The 20,635-nt window shown below is 37.2% G+C and overlaps 1 non-coding gene across 1 annotated transcript; it reads left to right on the top strand.

Annotated features, from left to right (window-relative positions):
* Positions 1–11,044: 11,044 nt before the first annotated feature.
* LOC128293513 (small nucleolar RNA R71) lies at positions 11,045–11,151 on the top strand. The gene has a single exon (XR_008283694.1). It is a non-coding gene; the product is annotated as a small nucleolar RNA R71 (small nucleolar RNA).
* Positions 11,152–20,635: the final 9,484 nt, after the last annotated feature.

The raw sequence follows: 20,635 nt of genomic DNA, 5'->3' as shown, positions 1-20,635 counted from the left end.
ACTGTTTCTGACACCACTGTAAAATTTGGCTGTTACAGAAATTGAGGGGAGATCTTCAATCTTGATGATGAATCTGACTTCTGAGATGGATCAATCGGCTTTCCTTGAGTAGTTCCCTGCTTCCTCCTCTGTGTGCCCCCATTTCCTCCTCCTCTATGGTGTATTTATAGGCTTTAGAATGCCTAACAACCCTAAAAATTGGCCTTTTCTGGATTGGACTCAACTTGGGCTCGACAGGGACACGCCCGTGTGCGATTACTTCAGGCCGTGGTCAGGCCTATTAATAGGCACGGGTATGTGGTCCACCCGTGTGAGTCATGCTTCGATTCTGCCAAATTGACATGGCCATGTGGTCTACCCGTGTGAGGAAGTCCAGGCCATGTTGATTTCGTACGTTAGCCCATTTTCTCCGTTTTTGGCCCATTTCTCGTTCCTTTCACTCTCCTATGCTCTCTAAGTATAAAATATGAAATTAATGTATTAGGAGCATCGAATTCACCAAATGTATGGAAAAATCATTCATAAAATGTGCTAAGCATGGGATAGAAATAGGTATAAATTATGGTTTATCAAATCACAGTTGCAAGAATTGACCGACAAGGGTTTCGTGAGACCAAGCTTTTCACCGTTGGGTGCTTCAGTGTTATTTGTGAAAAAAGAAAGATGGATCTATGAGGTTATCCATAGATTACCGACAATTGAATAAGAGGACGATCAAGAACAAATACCCGTTGCCGTAAATTGACAACTTGTTTGGCCAATTAAAGGGAGGAGCATGGTTTTCTAAGATAGACTTGAGATCTGGCTACTATCAACTATGAGTTAAGGAAGTAGATGTGCCTAAAACCGCTTTTAGGATGCGGTATCACCATTATGAGTTTCTCGTCATGCCTTTCGGCTTAACAAATGCTTCCGTCGTATTTATGGATTTAATGAATAGAGTATTTCGACCATATCTAGATAAGTTTGTAGTTGTATTCATCGATGACATCCTAATATACTCTAGAGACAGGGTAGAACATGCTGAACACTTGAGAACCATTTTGCAAACTCTGAGAGACAATCAATTGTATGCCAAATTTAGTAAAAGTGAGTTTTGGCTTAGAGAAGTCGGCTTTTGGGGCTATATTGTTTCGAGTGATAGTATTAGGGTTGATCCTAACAAAGTTTCTGCTATTGTTGAATGGAAACCATCAAAGAGTGTGACTGAAGTTAGGAGCTTTTTAAGGTTGGCCGGTTATTATAGGTGATTTGTAAAGGACTTCTCTATGATTGCAACTCCCATGACAAGGTTGCTTCAAAAAGGAGTTAAGTTTGAATGGTTGGATAAGTGTCAGCAGAGGTTTGAGAAGTTGAAGATGTTGTTTACTGAGGCTCCCGTACTAGTACAACCCGAATCAGGAAAAGAGCTTGTGATTTATAGCGATGCTTCTTTGAATGGGTTGGGATGTGTACTTATGCAAGAGGGAAAAGTTGTGGCTTATGCCTTGAGACAATTGAAACCTCACGAGAAGAACCATCCGACACACGACCTAGAGTTGGCCGCCATAGTATTTGCTCTGAAGATTTGGTGACATTATTTGTTCAGAGAGATATGCCAGTATACTTCAATCATAAAAGTCTTAAGTACTTGATGACCTAAAAGGATTTAAATCTGAGGCAACGTAGATTGTTGGAACTATTAAAAGATTATGAGTTGATTATAGATTACCATCCAGGAAAAACAAACGTGGTCGCCGATGCATTAAGTAGAAAAACATTATTTTCTTTGAGAGTAATGAATGCCCGATTGACCTATCAGAGGATGGTTCGGTTTTAGAAAATCTAAAAGCTAGACTGACGTTTCTTCAATAAATTTTTGAGGCTCAGAAGAGTGATAGTGAATTACTATCCAAGAAAACCCTGTGCAAATCGGAAGTTGAATCGGATTTTAGGATTGATTTCGACAGTTGCTTGAGATTTCGGGATAGGATTTGTGTTCCTAAGGACACCGAATTGATTCGAAAGATATTAGATGAGGCACATAGTGGTTGTTTATCAATACACCCCAGGAGTACAAAAATGTATAATGATTTGAAGAAAATGTATTGGTGGTCGGGAATGAAAAGAGACATTTCAGAGTTCATTTCCAAGTGTCTTGTGCATCAGCAAGACCTTCGGGTCTACTTCAGCCTATCACGGTCCCCGAGTGGAAGTGGGATCGGATTACTATGGATTTTGTGATGGGTTTTCCAGTAACCCCGAAGAAAAAGGATGTTGTTTAGGTTATTGTGGATAGGCTAACAAAGTTGGCACATTTTATACCAGTGCGTACCGACTACTCCTTTGAGAGATTGGCTGACTTGTAAGTTTCTGAAATTGTGAGACTACACGGGGTGCCCTCATTGATTATTTCGGATAAGGACTTGAGATTTACCTTGAGATTTTGGAAAAATTTACAAGAGACATTGAGAACAAATTTGAGTTTCAGCACAACATTTCACCCGTAAACCGACAGTCAGTCAAAAAGAGTAATTCAGATTTTAGAAGACATGTTGCGGTGTTGTGTTCTCGAATTTCAAGGTAGTTGGGAAAGGTACTTATCATTGGTTGAATTCACCTACAATAATAGCTATCAGTTGAGTTTGAAGATGGTGCCTTATGAGGCTTTATATGGGCGAAAGTGTCGAACGCCCTTATATTGGACCGAGCCCAGAGAGAGTCAGATTCAAGGGGTCGATCTAGTCAATGAGACTGAAGTGAAATTTAAAATGATTCGTGACTGTTTGAAGGCCGCCTTGGATAGGCAGAAATCCTATGTAGATTTGAAATGGAAAGACATCAAATTTCAAGTTGGTGATCGAGTGTTTTTGAAAGTATCCCTGTGGAGAAAAGTTCCCAGATTTGGTAGAAGAGGCAAGTTGAGTCCTCATCTCATATGGCCCTATGAAGTTAAGAAGAGAGTAGGGCCAATTGCCTATCTATTGGCCTTACCATCAGAATTGGAAAAGATTCATGACGTGTTTCATGTGTCCATGCTACGTCAATATAGATCAGACCCTTCGCATGTGATTGTGCCAACAGAGGTTGAGATTCATCCGGATATGTCCTATTGTAAGGAACCTGTTAAGATCCTAGCCCGAGAGGTTTAGCAACTGAAAAATAAGAGCATTCTCCTTGTGAAAGTATTATGGCAGTGGCATGGGGTTGAAGACACCACATGGGAGCCCCAAGAGATCATGAAAAGCCAATACCCAAACCTTTTTACCGGTAAGATTTTGAAGGACGAAAATCCCTAAAGGGAGAGAATTGTAACAGCCCGATTTTGGGGCTAGTCAGAATAGTGATTTCAGAACCACTAAATCAAGGTTGAGGAAATTATTTTAAATATCATTTTATGTATTGTATCATGATTAGATAAGTACATGAAATTTTTGGTGAATTAATTTTAGCGATTGCTTGCCTAATTGTAAAAAAGGACTAAATCGCATAAAGTGCAAAAGTCCTATTTTGTTAGATAAGAGTGTCAATTAGCTAACGAACTTAAATTGAGTGCCTTAAAGAGCAATTAGACCCTTAGAGAATAGGGTGGTCAGCCATTGGGGGGACAAATTGATGGGAAAGTTAAAATTAGGTGGTGTTTTGGTCACCAATTTTGACTAGTTTTAAATAAAATAAAACAAAAAAGGCTTCAGCTTTTTATTTCTTCTTCTTCAAGAAATTTTCATCTTCAAAAGGGGGGTTTTGAAAGCTTAACATATCAGCCATTAACATCTCTTACAAGTAAGTCATTTATAATGTTATTCTTGATGATTTTTGTATTTTTGGACTCCTTGTAACATAAGCTTTCTATGAAGGGGATTATTTTGCAAAATGGTTGAGAGATTAAGGTTTTTCCATGAAAGTATATGTGTAGTTTTTTGAAATTTTATGGAAGAATATGAGTATTATATGTGTAATAAACAACTTTTATGAAGGGATTTTTCATGCAAACCCTAATAGGGACTATTTTGCATAAGTTGGAAATTTGTTGATAAATGTGAGAAATAATGGAATTTTGGATAAATTCTAGTATAAAAAGTAATCATCTAGGCTTATAATATGAAGAAATTCGATAAAAATTGATTTTCTAGCATAGGGGTAAAATGGTCATTTGCAAAAATCTAGGGGCAAAACAGTCATTTTGCCCAATTATGAACTTTCGGGCGTCTAAATTGATTGCCGATGAAGTAAATGAATTTTATTAATTTAGATCAAGGGAAACGTGATTCGGGTCTTGATAGGGGTAAGAACAAGCTTTACGAGGATTAAGCTCGTCTTCATCATTTTGTATCGAGTTAAGTACATATTTAAATAATGTGTTATTGAAGCTTACTTTGGTATATTTTAATAATATACATGTGTAATTAGCTTATTGTTGTTATGTATCTAAATTCTAATTGTTGTCATAAATGTTTAAATGACATGTTATGCGAGTAAATTACAATGTGAGCAAATGCGATGCTATTCAATTAGATATGAAGCCCCGTTGAACCTTAGACATAGCATAGGATACAAAGGGGCATGTTCAGAAAATTATGTGGTCTGAACTCATGAGTTGAGTCTAAGTTCATGTCCAGGTACTGACTTTGTGTACAGACCCGTGAGTGGCTCAATGAGCATACGTTACATAATAACTATGGGGTCCGAGTCCTGACTTGATAAAAAGGTCAGCGAGTAGCTCAAATGTGAGCAGTTCATAGCACGAGGTAGCCCTGATTTCTTATATAGCATTTAGACACAAATTCCTCGCGTATCCATATGTATTTTGAGAGTTCAACGGGTAACCCGAAGATTTAGTTGGTGAATACTTTGATAAGGTATGTATATCGAACTCATGGTTAGTACTTGAGTAAATAACTAAGTGTATTAAGTATACATGAATGAAAAGAAGAGTAAGATAGAGACATTAAGTGATTTATATCTTTTATGCATAACAAGCTACCATTGGATGGATATGATTTTCTTATAATTACACTTTATTAGCATATATGTACTTACTAAGCTCCCATGCTTACCCTCCTTTCTTTTTTTTCCTTATAGTTCTACCAAGCTAGCATCGAGGATTCAGTGACATCAAAAGCTTCGATCACACTATCACTCAAGACCTTGGTATAGCTAGTTTCATTGTTTTGTTTTTTGGCATGTGTAGGGACTCAAGTCTTTGTTTAGTGTTTTTTTAGTTAGCCATAATGTGTTGGCTCATATGATGAATATGATACTCATTTTGTATAAGGCCATGGATGATGGTCAATACTCATTTTGATTTATAAATAGAAGATGATATTTTCATGGATGAGTAAATTGCATAAATGAAATGTTGTCTATTATGGTTATTTAGGCTATGTGATGTGCCCTTATGTTAGTATAGACTGATTTTTGTGTAGGTTACATAAGCAAGAATGGCAAAAAGGCTTGGTAAATAGCCTTATTTTGTCCACACGGGTAGGCACACGGGCGCGTGTCTAGGCCGTGTGTGACACACGGTTCACCACATGGGCATGTGATATAGCCGTCTATCCCCTGCACGTAAGAATTCTAAGTCAATATGCATGGTAGTTGATACGTGATATTCATGACAGGCTTTAAATATTTATAATGAATCGTGCTTGAAACTAACTACTATCGCGATGAAGGCAAGTATACCTATCGAGTAGTAGTATAGCTTTAGCAAGACCAGATTATCAAACCCAAAGGAACTAAAAGTACTAGAGTTAACTTTCTTTTTATTATCTAGCCTAAAAAATAAAAGGGGTTTTGTTTATCTAACTAGTTAACTAAACTAAGAAATCACAGAAAATAGAATTGGGGAATTACTTTTGGAAAAACGATCGAATTAAGACAATTCCTAAGGAAAAATCCACCTAGACTTCACTTGTTATTTGACTCTGAATCGGACGATTTATTCATTTAACTTGATCCGTAAAAATCCCTAAGTTATATTAGTATCTCTCTTGAGACTTACAACGTCTAACCCTAGGTTGAATAATTGAAATCTTTTTCTAATTAACGCCTTAGGGTTGCATTAACTCTGTCTATGGATACCTTTATTAGGTTTCACTCTAATTCGGCATAATCTTGTCACCCTATCTCTAGGTGTGCAACCAACTCCGCTTAATTATGACAAATGTACTCTTAGACAGGGTCTATTCCTCCTCTGAATAACAGCTTAACTTGAATCAATATCCTGGAATATCAAAACAAGAATTAAGAACACATAATTAAGAACAAGTCAAATATTTATCATACAATTCAGATAATAATAACAAGATCTGGCTTAGGTTTCATTCCCCTTAGGTATTTAGGGGTTTTAGTTCATAACTAAAAAGGTAAACATCTCAGAAGCATAATGAATACAAAACATAAAGAAAAACCCAAAACTCCTAAAGGGAAATTGAGGGGAGATCTTCAGTCTAAATGATGAATCCCGCTTCTGAGATGGATCAATCGGCTTTCCTTGAGCAGTTTCCTGCTTCCTCCTCTGTGCCCTTTTTTCCTCCTCCTTTGGGGTGTATTTATAGGCTTTGGAATGCCTAAGAACCCTCAAAATTGGCCTTTTCCGAATTGGACTCAACTTGGGCTCGACAAGGACACACTCGTGTCCAATTACTTCAGGCCGTGGTCAAGCCTGTTAAATAGGCACGGGCATGTGGTCGACCCGTGTGAGTCGTGCTTCGGTTCTTCCAAATTGACACGGCTATGTGGTCTGCCCATGTGAGGAAGTCCAGGCCGTGTTGATTTCGTATGTTGGCCCATTTTCTCTGTTTTTGGCCCGTTTCTCATTCCTTTCACACTCCTATGCTCTCCTACGTATAAAACATGAAATTAAGGTATTAGGAGCATTGAATCGCCAAATCTAAGGAAAAATCATCCATAAATTGTCTCAAGCATGGGATAAAAATATGTATAAATTACGGTTTATCAAATACCCCCACAGTTAAGCATTTGCTTGTCCTCAAGCAAAATCCTCAACTTATAATCAAAATAAATTCTTCTCAACTTATAATTTCTATCAATAATATCTCAAAATAATCCATAGTAATCATACATTGAGAATTCAACTGAAAGAACATCAAAGTTTCAAACTTTTCAAGTTGAGCATTTTATCAAGAAAACATAGGTATCTCCCCTTATCTAGGTGGTTACCCTCGATTCAAAATCTCACGGAGTCTAACATCCTCACTAAAGATTCACTCAAATCACTCAAAGTGTTTAAGGACAATGAAATTAGCACTCATCAGTCAATATGAAAAGTTACTACCATAGGCTTGGATGAAAATTAAATCTCCACCATTATAAATTGAGATGATACATCAATCAAAAGGTCTTTAGAGGGTTGTAACGAGGCTTGGTGAGGGGGTGTGGTCACAAGTTGAAAGAAAAGGTTAGAATCGAGACTGAATTGAAAAATTATTTAACTAGAAAATGATTTAATCATCACTTGCATACAACAGAGCTTCTTCTCAGAATATGGAATTTAAATACTTAAGCTTAAAAACAAAAGATTACTACTAATATGCATACACTTTGTTTTTTAAGAACAAGTCAAATACAAAATAGAATAAAACATAGCTAGGCAACTATTCCAACTCAAATCTCGACAAAAATGGGGATCAAATTAATTTAGGGGATTTCAATTTAGAAGATTTCAACAATAATGAGTTATGGGTTAATATTGAGGGTAAATCAATGAATGGGTTGTTAGGCTCAAAGGGGTTCACTAAGGGTTAATTGTGAAGGTAGGCTTTTATAGAGTGAGTGGGTTAAACCTAAGTGCTTTTATCATTTTGATATATCAAATCAAATGGTGTGGTCTTGACATGCATAATCAAGCAAGTTCTAGAATAACAATTCAATACTGACGCACTCATAATGAAAGTGAGCATGAAAGAAATAATAGATGCTCTAAAGGCTCAAGATCTCACAAAAATTATGGCTTTTTGATGTTTAAACTTTGTGAATTCCAATTCAAGATAATACCTAAACTTGGGGAAACAACCTAAAAGTTATTAATTCATCAAAAATTAACTTATCATGCTTGATTCCCTAATGTCTTATAGTTTAAACAATCAATGCATAAATGCCTATGTTTTAATTCAAGATATATCAATAAACATTATAGACTAATTGGAATTCATTCTAATAATGAGATGAGAAGATTACATGAGATTGAAACAAAATTCAAGGATTTTTCTAATATAAAAGACCCCCCACACTTAAGGTGTACATTGCTCTCAATGTACAAAGATAGATACAATGAAAAGGATAGATTCATAATCATAAGATAGGGAGAGAAATTCATAATCATAAGATAGGGAGAGAAGTGAAACTTCCTGAATGATGAATGAATTTCTTGAACTGGAGTTTTGGAGGATAATCGACGTGAGAATGGAGGAGGATACTCTTTCTGACTGTGATAAAATCAGGAACTCTTTAAGAGGTACCATTGAAGCATAATTACTCGTAATGAAATAGCCGAAGAATAAAAATTGTAAAAACTCAGGATGAAATAGTATTAAAAGGAAATAAAAAAATAAAATAAATAATAGGTGTTTATAGAGAAATTGGGGCACATGGCTGTGGGGCGCGCCCATGTGCTCTAAGCTCAGCCCGTGCGTTTCGAAATTTTTGAAATTAGGCGCATTGGTGTACACACGGCCATGTTGCACAGTCGTGTCAATCCCGTTCACTTCTCCCACGCCCGCGTATATAGGCTCACACCCGTGTTAAATTGACAGGTTTACCCATAGTTTCAAAACACGGGTGTGTTGTACGCCCGTGTTATTTTGGCAGTTTCGCCCACAGCCATGTCGGACGGCCATGGCTACTTGCCGCATCCCGTGTTAGGGAAGAAATTTTTTTTTCCCTATTTGCACACGGTCGTGTTGAATCCTGTGGTATGTGCACGGCCTCTGAAAAGCCTGTGTTCAAAGATTTGGTTAGTATGTTAGATTTTAAAAGCTAAAATTTAAAGGAAGTAATATTGTTAGTGCTTGGGTTACCTCTGGAGAAGCACTTATTTATAGTCTAAGCTTGACTTACCTCCCTGGTGTGTGATCATGGTGGTTCGAGTAGTTTATACTCCTTATTCCTGCTATGAATCTCATCAAATAAGGTTTTAGGCGGGTATTGTTTACCTTAAAAGTGCCAAACTTGGGATGACTTACCTCGACTGTACCGAATGGGAAAAATGCTAAGTACCGTAAGAAGGATTTCTTCATTCAGTTTGTTAGTGACAATGTGAGAATCTGCGGCATCTAATAAAACTTTATCTCCAACTGTAAGTTGATTTCAAAAGGTATTAAGCTTGTTCTGGTGTAGTTTTGGTTCATTGTGTGTTCTCGGTTTATGTGTCTACCATTCATCTAGCTCCTCGATTTGTAGCCTTCGTTCTTCATGAATGGGTCCTCTACTATTGCTTGAAAATGGCTCATGTACTTCCTTCAAACTCATTTCCTACAAAGTAGGTTGCACCATATTGTCAGTTTTAGTAGAATGGTTTAGACAATCACCTTCAATTTTCGATGTGTTGCCGGAATTGCGAGCTTGAAGGGTGATTGTTTCGTCTCCCACACGAAGTGTGAGCTCACCTGTGCCAACATCAATAATCGTTCTAGCAGTCACTAAAAAGGGCCTTCCTAAAATCAAAGGAGTGTTGCTATCCTCCTCTATGTCTAGAACAACGAAGTCAACGGGAAATATAAATTTATCGATTTTAACTAGCACATCTTCAATAATACCCCTAGGAAATCTTATAGTTTTATCTGCTAATTGAATGCTCATCCTAGTTTGTTTGGGTTTCCCAAGACCTAGTTGTTTAAACATTTTGTAAGGCATGAGGTTAATACTAGCCCCTAAATCAGCTAATGCATTATTAACATCTAAACTACCAATTAAGCAAGGAATTGTAAAACTCCTTGGATCTTTCAATTTGTTGGGTAGTTTATTCTATAGAATAGCTGAGCACGCTGCATTTAGCTTCACATGTAAAGCCTCGTCCAACTTCTGCTTATTTGCTAAAAGCTTTTTTAAAAATTTCATTGCGTTTGGCATCGGCAATAGAGCTTCAATAAACAGTAAGTTAATATGTAATTTTTTTAAGAGTTTAAGGAATTTACCAAATTGTTCATCTGAGCAGTCTTTCCTTGTCGCATTAGGGTATGGCACACGAGGTTTATATTCTATACTTACCAATTTTTGTTCATTTTGGCCTACCTCATTCTTAACTTTGCTTACCATCGGTTCTGGCCTTGGTCTTGCCACTAACCCTTCCTCATCTCGACTAGTAATCGCGTTGAGTTTCTCCCTTGGGTTAGATTCTGTGTCGCTTGGCAAGCTACCTTGTGGTCGTTCAGAAATCAACTTGGCAAGCTATCCAATTTGAGTTTCAAGCCCTTGGATCGATGCTTGTTGATTCTTAAGCGCTGTCTCAGTATTCTGAAAATGAGTTTCTGACACCGATATAAATTTTGTTAGCATCTCCTCAAGGTTCGACTTTTTCTCCTACTGGTAAGGTGTTTGTTGAAAACTCAGAGGATGTTGTGGCCTTTGATTTCCTTGACCACCCCACGAGAAATTGGGATGGTTCCTCCAACCTACATTATAATTGTTACTATATGGGTTATTTTGGGATCTAGAGTTATTGTTACCCATATATTGGACTTGTTCCTCCTCGATGCTAGGGTTGAAGGGTTGATATTCTGTACACGCTCCTCCTCCATTCGAATCGCACCTCATCACTAGATGAACTTGAGTAGAACCACACAAACCGTCAATCTTTTTATTTAAAAGTTCTACTTGGTTGGATAGCATAGTAATCACGTCGAGGTTGAAAACAGCGGCTACTTTCGTCGACTTTGTTCTCATAACTTGCCACTAATAGTTAGTCAGTGACATCTCCTCAATAAATTTGTAAGCCGCCTCAGGTGTCTTGTTATTGATAGTTCCTCCAGCGGCTGCATCAATCATCTGCCGAGTCGAAGGATTTAGGCCATTATGGAATGTTTGAACCTGTATCCAAAGTGGTAACCCATGGTGAAGGCACCTTCTCAAAAGGTCCTTGTATCTCTCCCATGCATCGTAGAGTGTTTCTAAACCCATCTGCACAAAAGAAGAGATATCATTACGTAATTTAGCCTTTTTAGTTGGTGAAAAGTATTTTAGTAAAAACTTTTCGGTCATTTGTTCCCAAGTAGTAATTGACCCTCATGGTAATGAGTTCAACCATTGTTTAGCCTTATTCCTTAATGAAAAGGGAAACAACCGAAGACATATGGCATCATCAGAAACGCTATTCATTTTAAATGTATCGTAAAATTTTAGGAAATTTGCCAATTGAGCGTTGGGATCCTCATCCTGCAAACCATCAAACTGAACAAACTGTTGTATCATTTAAATTGCGTTAGGTTTCAGTTCAAAATTATTTGCAGCTACAGCAGGTCTAACTATACTTGACTCAGTTCTTGTTAAATTGGTTTTAGCATAATCATACATAGTGCGTGGAGCAGGATTTGATTAACAACAATTGCAGGAGGCAGCAGATTTTCTTGGTTTTCAGTTATCTCCTTGGTTGTGGTTTGAATATCATCCTCTTGCTCGTTCTCTATGTATCTTAAGCTTCGCCTTATTTCTCTTTGGTTTCTACGAACTATGCGATCGATCTCACTGTCAAAAAGTAATGGTCCTGACGGGTTTCTTCTAGTCATAAGCTATAAAAACCTGCCATAAAAAGGGAAAAAGAAGAATTAGTAATAAAAGTTAGAATAAAATTTAAACTGTAGTAAAAGTAAATGGCTAAAGTAATAAAAATCGAGTGATCCTAATATCTTAGTTCCCCAGCTACGGAGCCAAAAACTTGATACGTGATATTTGTGACAGGTTTTAAATATTTATAATGAATAATTCTTGAAACTAACTATTATCACAATGAAGGAAAGTGTACCTATCGAACAGTAGTATAACTTTAGCAAGACCGGTATCGAACCTAAAGGAACTAAAGGTACTAGTATTAACTTTCTTTTTATTATCTAGCCTAAAAAATAAAAGGGGTTTTGTTTATCTAACTAACTACCTAAAATAAGAAATCACAGAAAATAGAATTGGGGAATTACTTTTGGAAAAACGATTGCATTAAGACAATACCTAAGGAAAAATCCACCTAGACTTCACTTGTTATTTGACTCTGAATCGGACGATTTATTCATTTAAATTGATCCGCAAAAATCCCTAAGTTATATTATTATCCCTTTCGAGACTAACAACATCTAACCCTAGGTTGAATAATTGAAATCTCTTTCTAATTAACGTTCTAGGGTTACATTAACTCGGCCTATGGATCCCCTTTTTAGGTTTCACCCTAATTCGGCAAAATCTTGTCACCCCATCTCTAGGTGCGCAACCAACTCCGCTTAATTATGACAAATGTACTCTTAGACAGGGTCTATTCCACCTCTGAATAAGAGCTTAACTTGAATCAATATCCTGGAATATCAAAACAAGAATTAAAAACAAGTCAAATATTTATCATACAATTCAGATAATAATAACAAGATCTGGCTTAGGTTTCATTCCCCTTAGGTATTTAGGGGTTTTAGTTCATAACTAAAAAGGTAAACATCTCAGAAGCATAATGAATACAAAACATAAAGAAAAACCCAAAACTCCTGAAGGGAAATTGAGGGGAGATCTTCAGTTTTGATGATGAATCCCGCTTCTGAGATGGATCAATCGGCTTTCCTTGAGCAGTTTCCTGCTTCCTCCTCTGTGCCCTTTTTTCCTCCTCCTTTAGGGTGTATTTATAGGCTTTGGAATGCCTAAGAACCCTCAAAATTGGCCTTTTCCGAATTGGACTCAAATTGGGCTCGATAGGGACACGTCCGTTTTAGACGCTCGTGTGCGATTACTTCAGGTCGTGGTCAAGCCTGTTAAATAGGCACGGGCGTGTGGTCCACCCGTGTGAGTTGTGCTTCGATTTTGCCAAATAGACACGGTCATGTGGTCTGCCCGTGTGAGGAAGTCCAGGCTGTGTTGATTTTGTACGTTGGCCCATTTTTTCCGTTTTTGGCCCGTTTCTCGTTCCTTTCACTCTCCTATGCTCTCCTAACTATAAAACATGAAATCAAGGCATTAGGAGCATCGAATTCACCAAATCTAAAGAAAATTCATCCATAAAATGTGCCACGAATGGGATAAAAATATGTATAAACTACCGTTTATTAGTAGTAAACACATGAGCAGAGACATGGCCGTATGTCTCAGCCGTGTGAAGGGCACGACCTAGCACACAGACGTGTGCCTTAGCCATGTGGCCCTTATGGATTGTTGACGTTAGAAACAGAATGTCCAAGTTTTTACACATGGGCTAGGACACGGGCATGTCATGGCCGTCTGAAGGACACAAGCCAGAGACACGGGCGTGTTCCAAGCCGTGTGAAAACCCCTGTAGGTGTGCATCTAGAATTAATTCCACACAGGTATAGGACACGGGCGTGTCCCCTGTATTGCTTAGGCCGTGTGAGCCACACGGGCCAATAGCATAACCATGTTGAAATGTCACACAGGCGTGTGCCCTTGTGTTAAGAGTAAATTTCAGAGTTCTTTAAAGGACTCGGATTGTTTCTGAGTGGGTTCCAATGGATGTTTTGGGCTTAATAGGCTCTTATTAAGGAGTTTATAAATAAAATTGAAAAATTTTAATTTGACCATGTTTTTGTGTTATGGAAATGTCTATATGCATAAGTTTAAGTTAGGTAATGCCTCATATTTTGACCCGGCATGGGGCACGAGTGTAGGGTGTTACACTTTGTATTTGCTGTCATTTGAAATATGCATCTGTACTAGGTGGGAAATGAGAAAAGGAGAAAGTATTTTGTTCTGAGACAGTGGTTAAACCACTGGTATTTGTATTCTGATATGGCAGCTAGTCTGTAATTACTAAAACGTGTCAGGCTGACACTATGTGGTGTATAGGGTTAGATGGGTATTAAATACCCTATTTTGGTATGTTGGGTTGGTCAGAGTGGTGTGTAGTGGATGGGGTTAGGAAAATTCCATCTGTCTTGATCTCTTCTATATCTGAAAATGATTTGATTTATTATATGTCTGAACTATCTTGATCTGTTATATTGAACAAATTGTCTCATGAACCTGATTTAGCATTTGAACTTGGAAATCTACTAGTTTATCCATAACTCTATTTGAATATATAATTGGTTCCTTTATTGTTGTAACACCCTTAACTTGTATCCATCGTCGGAGTAGGATTACAAGGTATTACCGATCAATACACATTATTTAATATCCAAATCTCATACATTCATACATTCATATACAAATATCATTGAATACAATCATATTATCCTTAATCAGGGCCTACGAGGCCTTAAACATGCTTTAGAAGTGGTTTGGGACTAAATCGATAACATATGAAAATTTTGGAAACTTAGAAAAATTTTAACATTTCAAGTGTCACACGCCCGTGTGAACAGGCCGTGTGCCTCACACGGCTAATAGACACGCCCGTGTCATAAACAGCGTGGAAATAGGGCATACATACTAACTTGCATCGCACGGCCAAGGACATGCCGGTGTGCCAGGCCGTGCCAAAACTGAAGGGTATACTGACTTATCAACACAGCCAAGTCACAAGCCCGTGTGCTAGGTCGTGTGCGATTTAGGGGGGTATACTGACTTGTACCACATGGCTGGTCACACGCCTGTGTGTGAGGCCTTGTGAAACATATTGACTTCAATTCCATTTCAACACCAGGGGACACATGGTCGTGTACTACCATGTGTCACACACGGCTGAGACACACATAGGCTATTTGCAAAGCCATTTTGCCACCCTAGTTTCATATACATACACAAGCATAAATAACAACATTTTATAACCCAAAAGGCAACTATTCCATAACATTGGTACCAATTCAACATAGTATTTATTGCTAATAAATAACATGCATCTTCCATTTATATGCCCACCAAATAACAAGACATCATTTGCATAATTTTCATTCCATAAACCAAGAGTCAAAACTTACCAAAACATACTATCAAATTTAGCCAAATCACAAGGCTTAACTTATACACAACATATACCAAAATCATGATCCCAAGTAACCATATTTATCATACTTAAAACTAGCCTATACATGCCATATTTATAATTATCTACAAATTCAAAAGTACCTATCGACAATTGGATAGTGTGATGTGAAACTCCGACTTGTCCAAAATGAGTGAGATAACGAACCTCTATAAAACATAGGAAAAGAAACAGAGTAAGCTTTATAGCTTAGTAAGCTCATATAATTCAGAATTAAACTTACCATTTATACCAAATCAAGTTAAATAAATAAGGTAAACTCATTACAATTTCCAAATGTCTAACACAAGTGTTCATCAATAGGTTAGTCTTATAAATACATGAGATCATCCATTACCTCAAGTCAATACTCAACATATATATACAAATTCACATACATCATTGACATCATTTGTAACATTTTACTTTCAATCAGTAAGCTCATACGAGCTGTGGTGAGTCCGTAACAAATGCAGGAGCTCAACCAAAATGGTAACCCTAGTGACATGTCACTCGTATCCTACGAATTCATACGGTTCAAACAAGGCTCGATAACAAATAGATCATATCGATAAGGCATTCATATTTTAATTATATCAATTATTCAATTATATACATTCATTTCAAATAATTACAAGTATCTAAAAGTTCAATTCTAATTATACGAACTTACCTCGTATCATTCGAATAAAAACTATCGGTTATTCATCAAGTTTCTCTTTTCCCTGATCTAAACTCGATCTCGGCTTATCTTGATCTATATAGTATCAAATTCAGTACATTTAACATTCAATCTATTCAATTTAGTCCATAATTCATATTTTGGCAATTTTACACATTTGCCTCTATACTTTCATATTATTTACAATTTAGTCGTTTTCACATAAAATTGCAAATTCATGCAATTTAGTACTACCCATGCTTAGCCGACTTTCATAGGGACCCCTAGCAGCCATATCTTTCATTATTTCACACTTTTAACCACCTTATTTTATATTTTCAGAATTTAATCCCTATTTTGTATTTTTTTCAAAAATTACTTTACAAAACTAGTTTAACTATTAACAAATATTCAAAATCCATCATCAAACATCCAATTACTCAAACATTCAACAATGGAAACATGAAAAATCTTTAAAAATTTCAAAATCTAGGTACGGGCTAGCTAGAATACGAAGCAACGATATCAAAAACCTAAAAATCATTAAAAACAGAACACAACATATACCTAATTGCATAAATTTAACATGGCCGAATAAAGAAGAATAGAAATGGCTTCTCAAGCCCTAGAATCAATTGAAGATGGAGAAATAAAAGATGATACATGGCTTTGTTTTATTTATTATATGTTAATAACCAATTTACCATTATACCCTTAATTAAAAACCACCAAAATTCATTATATTATGCCCATTAATGTCCATTCAACTTAATTATGGTTTAATTACAACATAAGGACTTTTATTTTAATGATCCATAGCTATTTAATACTTTAACTAATATAACATGTATTTTACAATTTAAGCGATTTAGTCCTTTTTACCGAATTAAGCATCCGAACAGTAAAATTTATTTACGAAAATTTCACATAATAATTCCATCATGCTGTAAACTTTAATAAATTAATAAAATAATATTTTAACCTCAGATTTGTGGTCCCAAAACCACTGTTCTGATTTGACCGAAAAACGGGCTATTACAATTATAGTATTAATTCATATTGTTTTTGAATAAATTACAGGTAACCTATAGTCTTGAGGAGGTTGGCAGATCAGAAGCTCGGCCATGCTGTTTAAGACATTTAGTATTACTAGTATTAATAGTTAATTTACGTATTTTCAACTTTTTAAGATAATAAACCTCAAACTACTTGTTATGTTTTCTTTTAAATTCTTTGTGACAAACTCTAGAAGATTTTAAAAGTTAAGTTTTGAAAGTTATGTTTGAGAAATGTTCAATGTGACTCTCCAAACTTGGTCTTGTCATCTAGGCTGGGCATGGGGTGTTACATTTAGTGGTACCAAAGCTAGGTTTGCAACACTTGGGCTGTGTTTTGGGCTTCTATTTTGTGTATGTTGTTGAAATGTGTAATCTTCAAAATCAATTTTATAAAAGACTGAGTCTTCGACACTAAACCTATAAGTATTTTTGTTCAATTATTGTGATTAGTTGAGATAATATAGAATTGAAGCTATTGTCTTGTTAAATATTTTAATATGAACTAGCATGAAAAATGTGATAAAGACTCTAAATTGATCTGTGCACTTCTAATATTGTAGATAAACTGATATTATGAGTTTCTACGTTAGTCATGGACGCTGAGGAGGAGCTCAAGCAGAGTCATCATCTATGGATAGCTTGCTCAATCTTGAGACCAGTGAGAGTGTTGATGTAACACCCCAAACCCGGCTTAGACGTTACGACCGGATCTGTGGCGCCACATCGAAGCGTTCAAAACATTCCGTATTACTTAGTTGGAAAATCTTAGTTGGTGTTTGTAAAAGACACTTTTAAAAGTAGGTTAAAGTGAATAGAAGCTGTGCACCAAGTAGGAATCTAGGAAGAAGAGGAGGTGAGTCCGTCGGACTGCTTAAGTACCAAGCTCCCTTCGGATCCAATCCTAGACATGCACACTGCCATTGCCACACTCTAACATCTTGTATAATTTTGAGAAAACCGTTTGATTATGTCCATCTTAAGAAAATGATTAAGGTTGAAAAACGTTTGCTTAAAATATTTATTTTCTTGGAAAACAGTTACTTTGCGGAAACTTTGTGCGTCATCGTGATCTTTTAAAAACAAGTAGTTTTTATAAAACGAACCCTAATGCTAACCAGTTTAATAATCCCCAAAATAAAATTAATTAAAAAGAGCGGCCTTATTACAACTTTAAGCATAAATAAAAAAAATAATCCAAATTAAAGGCTAAACTTATTTAAAATCGGCAAACAATCTTCATGGCCACTCTGAATCCCTTGACACCAAGTCCACCAACCTGGGCTCACTGCAAGGATGGAAGAGGAAGGGTGAGTTTGGGAAAAACTCGGTGTATCTGAAGCCCATCCAAAGCCCAAATCAGCTCGAGCCCATGGGCCTAAGCCCTATTCAGATAACAAGATACAAGAGGTCAAGCCCTTTTCAAAATCTGATAGCAAGGCCTTAGCCCCTTTTTACACAACAGTGTGGCCCTTAGGCCCAGTTCAGTAACATAAGTAACAGAGTAATAATGCATGCAAACCCATCTGGGAGACTACTCAACCCACCAACCGCTACAGGTCCCCCCCAGACCACCCTACACTCCATGTGGGAATATCTCAACCCACCCAACCTACACTCACACAGATTAAAAGAACGTCAGCTCAATTATCGATCGATTGAGGCAAAGCCTCCGAGACGTGGATGAACCACATTCAGTACTTCCTCCATCAATACCCCAATCCCATGCAAGAGATATTAATAAATGCATATCATGTAAAATACAGATTAATCAATCATGCGGTTTAGCCAATTTAAACCCTAGGGTATTTGGTAATTATGCTCTTTAGGGGTAATTTCAGACTTACGCAACTACACACGTTATTCCAGTAATTCTTAACAATCTTATGCAATTTGATTCTCCCATCTAACCGACAGCTACTTTGCCCACCTCTTGGCCATATTGGGCCGTAAGCCCATTGGGCCCGATTTTGGCCCATCGAGGCCCTTTTTTCGAAGTACGTTGAAACGTCACACAAACTTACTTACCCTTTGCGGTGCTAGATCTAATGATCACTCTATGTCTTGAGAGCATTCGCATACTCACAAGCTTATGAAATGCTGGAATTTGGCATTTCGCTTTTTGAATTGAACTAAGAAAAGGTGTTTGGTACACACGATTCATGACGATCGCTATCTTGAGATCTCTTCCGATGTCCTACAATTGATTAGCACAGTTCTTATTTACAAACTATAATCACTAAATTCCAAAACTTACTCACCCATGATCGAACCATGTCCCTAAAAGCCTTTGAAACATTACCTTTTTGCCAAAATCGATAGCTAGCTCCGAATCCGATTGTTCCAATGATTCACGCTTTTAATCCAACACTTAAGAAGGCACTAACCACCGAAAGAAAACAACCGTTAAAAACCCTTAGAGCCACATGCCCAAATCGACAGCCTCCCTAATTTTAGGGATTTCGGCTTTTCTTAACTTTGCAAAATAAGAACAGATCTGAGATGATAAGTACTTACCCCTTACTCCTACTTGATTTCCTCGCAATCCGGTGCAGATTTATCCTTAGAACAATGATAAAACCCGAATCCTGGAGTTTGAAGAAGTTTCAGCTATAAGCCCCTAAACCAGTGGTACTTTCGGCTTTTGGGTGGTGAAGAAGATGATAATGTGGAACTATAACCTTGAAGTAGAATTGCTGTCGGTATCTAGGATTAAGAAAAGATAATTGTAAATTAATAAAACAAAAGAACATGGGAGAACACGGCTTTGAGGAAAAGCGGCACAAGCAATGATCACAGATTTGGCTTTTGGTGATTTGGCAAAGTCTTGATGATAAGGTGTTTGATGGACGGCTTTGGAGAAGAAGAATGAAGAAAGAAAAACAAGATAGGTGATAGTTTCGCTAGGGAGGAATAGAGAAAAAGGAAAACCCTTGGGTGCAAAAGCGAAGAAAACGGCACCACTCAATACCCTAAGTGCCAAATACTAACCTCATAACCCCCGCCGATTTTTCCTCTTCAATTCCCATAATTCGCCAACTCCTAGCCTCATCCAAATCCTTAAATCTCTCCCTTATCCCTCCTTAATCCAAGCATTTAAACCGATCCAACTCTCCTCTAGCAGAATCCACGAACTCCAACACTTACCCCTCCTGCACTAAAAAAATAAATGCATCCATTTGCCAACACAGGGAATCGATCCCTTGCCTTCCCAAAGCTCCACACGCCACTTTTCTAGGAGCCTAGTGGCGTCACCCTTGCCACTTAACCAAGGCTCTTTCTGTGATGCGATTTACCCACAACTCTACTTAAGGCCACTTAGCCAGAACCCCTAACTCCTAAGTCTAAAATTCCAAAAATTCAACTGGGTTTTGGCCAACTCATGGGCCTTCCATAAGCCCATTTACTTACTCAAAATATTAATTTCACATCCAAATACAATAATTTAAAGTCTTTATCAAATATTGAAAACCACGAATAAATCTGAAAAATCAGGATGTTACAGTTGATGCTTCTACTGTTGAGACTGGGTCCTAGACCCTAACAACTAGGGACAACACACTATCCTAGACTATCCCGAGGGTTAGTTACTAAGCGAATCTGATCAAACGGTGCTGAGTTATTCAAGGGTGTCATTTAAGTTTTCCCTACCATGGTTGGGTATTAGCTAGAGGCCACTGAGCGATTTATGACTAATATCAACTGCACTCCCGCTCAGAAAGTAAGGGGTGTTGTATCTTTGCTCCGAAAAGAAGCCTATCACTTGTTGCTGACAATTAAGTAAGGTGCTCAGCTGGAATAGATTAATTGGGACTA

This window comes from Gossypium arboreum, chromosome 5 (assembly GCF_025698485.1).
Source record: "Gossypium arboreum isolate Shixiya-1 chromosome 5, ASM2569848v2, whole genome shotgun sequence".
NCBI classification, from domain to species: domain Eukaryota; kingdom Viridiplantae; phylum Streptophyta; class Magnoliopsida; order Malvales; family Malvaceae; genus Gossypium; species Gossypium arboreum.
Note: the sequence above shows the minus strand (reverse complement) of the source record. Positions and strands in the feature narration are given on the sequence as shown.